Below are 5,903 nucleotides of genomic sequence, written 5' to 3' on the forward strand. Positions count from 1 at the left end.
GAAAAAAGTACCTACACTAAATTTATGATACAGCTCTCTGCATAGAGTATTGAAATGCTGTTATATATTAAGAATCTAAAGTTTTAAGTATTAAATTAGAGTAATTTGATTTCTTGGGGGGACTTGCATGTGAGATATCTTATTGCCTTTCTTGGCGGTGAGAAGGTTCTGGAAGCCTACCCACAATATGGTATAATTTGGCAATGAACCCAAATAACATGTGAGGAAATTGACCAAATTGGAAGACAGAACAAAAAACAAAGCACAACAGTTTTTGGCTTCTGCATGAGAATTAGTCTTTAATATAATTAACACTGGACCCCATCACTGACTAATTTCCAGTAGTTTTCCAACAAGGGTGTTATCTGGCTATCAGATTTTCTATCTTCAATTTCAATTTTATGTCATGGATTTTCTAGTTCCTCATATCTCCTTCCTCAGAAAGCTAGTCACCATTTCAAATGTGTTTAAATTCTTATGGAAGTTCAAATAATGAGCCCTAATACTGGAGCTCTATTGCTTCTAAAGAAAAAGACAGAAAGAATTTAATTACAAGAGCAAAATGTTGCCTTTACTACTCCCTAGAGGTCCCAGATTAAAAAGGAAAGTTCTTACAAATTCCAATTCATTTAAACTGCCTCATAGATTTGTCTCAGTGGTTTGTTTTAATGTCCTGGAACATATTTAGAAACCAAAATAATATAAAGTTAGAGGGAGTAGAAAAAAAGGAAGATTTCTAGAGCTTCTCCAAGGAGCAATGGAGAAATATTTTACTGCTGAATCAATTTTAAAGCATTTTGAAATCTTCATAATAGCTTGATGATAAGTGTTAGATCACTCACAGTGACTTCCATTTGCAGTAAATCTTACGAGATAAAGTGAGGCGACTGTAAAATGTATTGATGCGGGAACAGGAGGCTGGCTGAAGACAAAGCAAAAGCTGGCACCTTGCACCCCCTCTCCATCTGCTCCCCCTCGGTAATATGTGTAGCATTCCTCAGGCACCCCTGACTGCCCTAAGTGATTTCCTCAGGCACCCGTGACTGCCATAAACGAGAAACAAATAGTTAACTTGCAGAGATCACAATCCTGCAAGACAGGAATCTCCCAACTATCTTGATGTTAATGGCTTGCTAAAAGACAACATTGGTCTCCCAGCACCTTGTAGGCCCTCTTTAGCATATGAAAACTCCGTTGAAACCTCCCTTCCCCTCCCCTTCCCCCAACCGCAAGGTACGTAACCTGCCATCCCTCACAGCCCGGGGCAGCAGCTCTTCCTGCCCACAGGTCCGGTCCCCATGCTTTAATAAACCACCATTTTGCACCAAAGATGTCTCAAGAATTCTTTCTTGGTCATCGGCTCCGGACCTCAGCCCACCAAACCTCACCTAGGTTCTAGAACTTCATCAGTATTTTAAAGCCTGTTATGCAGAATAGAAGTGTGTCCATTTAATGATACACAAGGTGCAAAAGCCAACTTCAGAAAATATTGTGAATTCAGTTAAAATACTAATTTTGTCCCAGGCAGTGTGATCTGTGCTTCAGGGTACACAAGCTAATTTTTCTTGTCCTCAAAGACCTTACAGTGAACTGGCGATAATGGAAGTGGGGCCTGGGTCGGGGTTGTGGGGGAAGTGAGCGAATGTCTGTTCATCAAAAGACAAGGTAAGGTAAGTACTCAACAATTAAATCCAGTGTGAGATAAGCAATGTCCATCAGTTGCTTTATTCATTCATTTATAAAACTGAGTACTTATGTACTATTAAACAACCCTCCTCTGAAAGTTCTAGTGGAGAAGAAAAAAACAAGGCTACATCCTGGTTGTAAAGCGTGATGAGGTAGAGATGAGGTACTCTAGAGGTACAGGTTTGTACCTGTGTGAAGGGAAGGACTAGGAGTAACAGGAAATGAGGCTGGAATTCTTGGCAGGAGTCATCAGAACATGGACTGTCTTGAGGGCAGACAAAGGAAACTGGACTGTAGGTCCTGTGATGGAATGATATTGTAATGTGTGACCACATATGTCCCCCTCTGCACCTAAACCACTCCTTTTTTTTAAAAAAAATTAACATATAATGTATTATTAGCCCCAGGGGTACAGGTCTGTGAATCGCCAGGTTTACACTTCACAGCACTCACCATAGCACACACCCTCCCTAATGTCCATGGTTAACTCCCCAACCCCTCCCCAAACCCTCAGTTTGTTTTGCAAGATTAAGAGTCTCTTATGCAAACCACTCCTTTTTATGCCGTAATCCCTCCCTCTGTGCTCCTAGATCCGGGGCCTTTGAGAATTCCTTTTCCCCCTGAAAATGGGATATGGGTAGACGTGAACCCATGCATATGATGAATATTGCTTTTCAGTGAGAAAAAGCACCTCTCATGGGTATAAAATATAATTTGGGAGACTACTCAGCTAGATTAATGCGGCAAAGCGGTTTAAAAATCTCTCCCTGGTACCAGAGCAGTGTTACTGGGGACCGTGGCCAAAGAGTGAGCACAGCGGCTGTGCCACCCGGTCAAAGGAGTTGTGAGGACTCAAGTCAGGAATCCTGACAACAGGTGATGCTTCTTTAAATTCCTCAGAAGCTGCTATAAGTGGGTGATAATAAAGGAAACCTAATGTACCTGGGCATCCAGAATCTTTGTTTTGGTAACTTTTTGAGAATGACTTAAAGCCATTTTTTGCATTCCTTCAAACTACATTGAAACTTTACCTAAGCAGTTAAGGAGTCCCAACGCACTGAAACACCTTCAGGTGAAATGTGCTTATTTGGAAACTGACATCTATGAAGAAATTACACTTGGAATAAAGTATGCAGCATTAAACCCGATCTTTCCTTGGTAAGGAAAAACATTTTCTGTGGTGATGTTGAACTTCAGAAGCCAAGGTAGAATGGCACAGTGAAAATGATGCAGAGAGTAAATTGGCTGGAGTCCTTGCTATGGTCTGAGTGTTTATGTCCTTTCAACATTTATATGTTGCCATCTTAACCCCTAAGTTGATGGTATTAGGAGCTAGGGCCTTTGATTAGGTTGTAATGGGAGACCTCAAAATGGGATTAATGCTCTTATAAGAGAAACTCTGGAGAGCTAGCTCACTCATTCACCATGTGAGAACATAGTGAGCAGTCTGCAGTCTGCCATCCGGAAGAAGGCTCTCAGCAGAACCCACATCTGTTGGCACCCTAATCTTGGACTTCGAAGCTTCCAGAACTATAAGAAATAAATGTTTGTTGCATATAATCTGCCCAGTCTATGGTATCTTGTTATAGCAACCCAAAGAGACTAAAACAGTCAGGAAAAATAAATGAGTTAGACCAGAAGAAAAGGCAGCAACAGTCGGAAACCCAGATCCCAACTGAATTTCAAAGTGCTGGTTTTCCTGCTCTAGAAATTTTCTCCAATCTCTAGATAGGTAAGTGAATTAGTACAGAAATACGAAGAACCAATGTTGAACAAACCTGCAGGATATTAAAGTGAAATTTTCGGATCCTGATGATCCATATCTTTTGTCTTAGATTTCCATGTTGAACCCAATGACTACTTTACCAATAAAGTTCTCACAAAAAAAAAAAAAAAAGTTCTGACAAAACCTTACAAGATAAAAATCAGACCCAGATAAGCAGTAGTTTTTGGTTTAAAGGCTTTGAAATAGTTGCCTGTGATGGGTATAACATTAATTGTAAAAAACAAAAATTATTACACCTAAAACAATGAAGAAAAAACAGAAACGTGGTGTCTAGGCACTGTTAGAACAATTACTGAACAAGTTTGGGGTGATTTTTTTTTTTTTTTAAATTAACTTCTTCAGCCTGCTGATGGCATCTGGAGACGAAGAGTCTCTGGAGGAAGGTTCAGAATTCACATCAGTGTTGGAATAAGGATTTCACTTCTGGGAAATATGGTTCCACATACTGTGTATCACTTTACTGGAGAAGCCATAGACATGCTGATAATTTTGAGGAAGGTAAGAAAGGAGAAGCATAGGTAATAGAAAGTGAAAGGAGGAAAAAGTTAGATAATGCTGAAGTTTACCCCAATTGTAATTTTTTATCTGTGTATCTTTCATACATTTCTAGAAAAAAGCTACCCAACCCATTGAATGAATGCAGCAGTAAGAAGCAAGAACTCTGCTGTGAGGCTTGAACATGCAATGGGTATGCCAGGACACCAGGCTTAGTAGGCAGGGGACTCGGTTATTGCTGCAGCAAACTCTTATTGATGGTACTTACAAATAACTTCTTTTCAAGTGAATGCTTTTCATTTTAACTTCTTTCTTTTAAAATTTTATTTGTCCCTCACATGTTATCAGAAATAAGAATAAAGCTCTTACAGCATGGGTACCCAGCATCTTGGCCATCTGCACTGAGGGAGGACCTGATAGAAGCCATATTGAGGTTGGGCGTGGTGGGGAGGAGTGGTGGTTTGGGAGGTGGTAGTGTTGGAATGGTCACTAGACAGATCGGGAAGATAATATGGTAGTGGGCTTCAGAGGCTCTTAGAATCTTTTGTCACAGTCCAGCAAAAGAACTTAGTTTCTTTAGAAAAAATTAGAAAATTTTTTAAGAAAAAAATTTAGAAAAATTTCACAGATTTTGCTTCCAGGAACTAAAATCTGCTTGATGTAAAAGCAGCTTCAAATGTGTATTTACACTAACCATCTCAGAAAAGCCATGTTGAATAAATTCATGTTTTCCTTACATTTTTACATTGCACATTTTTAATTTTTCAAAGAATGGGTGGGTGGGGGGAAGTGGGCACACTGGCTTTTGTGTGTTATTTAAATCTTGTTCGTAGGTACTTTCACTTAGGCTATTGCTTATCTCCAAGATTTCTGAAGCTATGTTTGTGACTCAAGGTCTGGTAACTTAGTCCAAAAGGAAATAATATCTATTAATCATTGCTAGTGGCCTGTGCAGAAAATCTGAATCTTCTTGTCAATAGCTATTAAAGGAGAAGAATTGTTTTCATTTTGCAGTTAAAAATTAAATGGGATCCAACCAAAAGAGACATGTTTTATTAGCTTTTCTGATTTCTCATGTTGAGAAGCCTAGAGTAGAAAGTATAAATTTCCAATTTTGTACCATAAATTTAAGTTCTTGTTTTATCATTAATACTTCCATTTCTCAACTCCACTATTTTATTTTGTTTTAAAAGCCCTGGATTTTGTACAGCCTGTTTCTCAATTGATGTGCAGGATGTTGAAATGTCTGACAACAGTCTTCAGGCAGGGCACTAGCAAAACATCAACATCATCACCAGGCAGATAGAGAATGCTCCAGCTTTGCCTTATTATAAACATTTGTAACATAATGCTGGTTTTCAATGTGTGTGGAATATTTAGATTATTCTATTAAAGTTTTAAACACAAATGCAGCACAAACAAACAAAAATAAATTCAGGCAAAACAGGAACGATGAACCTTCTGTGGGCTAGAAAAGGGAGAAGAGTTGAGGAAGTTAAGGATGGAGTTGGATGGGTGTGAAGGTCTCTGAGAAGGAGCCTTGTGTCCTCAATAAAGAAGGGGAAATGCCCCCCCCCACCACATAGTATCAGCATCTGTTTTCTTTCTCATTTCTGTCTGGAACCACACAAGATTGCCACTTCACAGTATTCTAGAGGCCCTATACCACCATGTCAGGAGGGTCATAAAAAAAAGTGTTGACGGCAGAGAGTTTGATGGAACCCTGGTGGCACTGGGGTGGTGCTAATTTTTCCCCATATTTTTAAGGTGAATGCAGCTGTTAAGTGAGAGAGAATGAAAGAGAAAGAGAGAGAGAGAGAGATATTGATTGAGGCTAGGTAGACCTGAGCAAGTCTTAAAATTCCTGATGAAGGACACTACAGAGGAAAGAGGTGTGGACCTTAAGACCAAAGACCAGGTGGGAAATTGGCTGCCT

The 5,903-nt window shown here is 39.5% G+C and overlaps 1 pseudogene; it reads left to right on the forward strand.

Moving 5' to 3' along the window:
- Nucleotides 1-2,424: 2,424 nt before the first annotated feature.
- LOC111142899 lies at nt 2,425-3,990 on the forward strand (annotated as a pseudogene).
- The last annotated feature ends 1,913 nt before the right edge of the window (nt 3,991-5,903 follow it).

This window comes from Enhydra lutris, unplaced genomic scaffold (genome assembly GCF_002288905.1).
Source record: "Enhydra lutris kenyoni isolate GAN:26980312 unplaced genomic scaffold, ASM228890v2 scaffoldscaffold9, whole genome shotgun sequence".
Lineage (NCBI taxonomy): Eukaryota > Metazoa > Chordata > Mammalia > Carnivora > Mustelidae > Enhydra > Enhydra lutris.